This window comes from Solanum stenotomum, chromosome 1, assembly GCF_019186545.1.
Source record: "Solanum stenotomum isolate F172 chromosome 1, ASM1918654v1, whole genome shotgun sequence".
NCBI classification, from domain to species: Eukaryota; Viridiplantae; Streptophyta; class Magnoliopsida; order Solanales; family Solanaceae; genus Solanum; species Solanum stenotomum.
This window is the reverse complement of record NC_064282.1, coordinates 17,686,379-17,687,139: the sequence shown is the minus strand read 5'-3', so window position 1 is coordinate 17,687,139 and position 761 is coordinate 17,686,379.

Below are 761 nucleotides of genomic sequence, written 5' to 3'. Positions count from 1 at the left end.
AATATTTTATTTTTTTGATAAAACTAACTTATATATTATAGGAAATGCTATATTTGGTGTCGTTAAGAAAATAATTATTGCCAAAAACTCTATTAATTTAAGTTGCATAAAAGATAAAGGTAAGAATTTTGTTTGACATTATATTTTTAATCAGTTTCATATATAATGTTACATTCTGATTCCTCCTCAAGGAGAAATGTTCATAATCACAAAAATATTATAGTAACATATTTTAAACAATAAAATTTTATTTCTATATTAAACTTATTGTCAAGCCAAATTATAACTAGCAAAATAAGAAAAAATTATCATTTACACAAAAAAAATAATAAAAAAAAGTCATTATACTCTCCACGTTAAGATAAAATAATAGAAAAATCTTTAATTCAACTTTTTAAAATCTCAAAAGTTTGAAACTATTAGGTGCACACACCTACACATTCATGTGTCTTTACGTTGCTTCATTTTTTTCCTCTATATATAATATAAATATAAATTTTATTTATTTAAAATGATAAGTCAATATTTACATATAATTATTGTATTTATTATAACAATTAAAGAAAAAAAGACTTCATCATAACTTGAGTCCAAATTTGAGGTGTGGAAATGAATGTTACGACAACTTTAGGGGCTGTTTATGTTTTTTGACCAAGAAAATACCAAAGGGCAATTTGGGTAACTCCGGTTTTATAGGTGCAGATAGCACCGAATCAGTTTACCCCACCCACATCATATAAAAGCCCTTCTCTAGCAGTCCA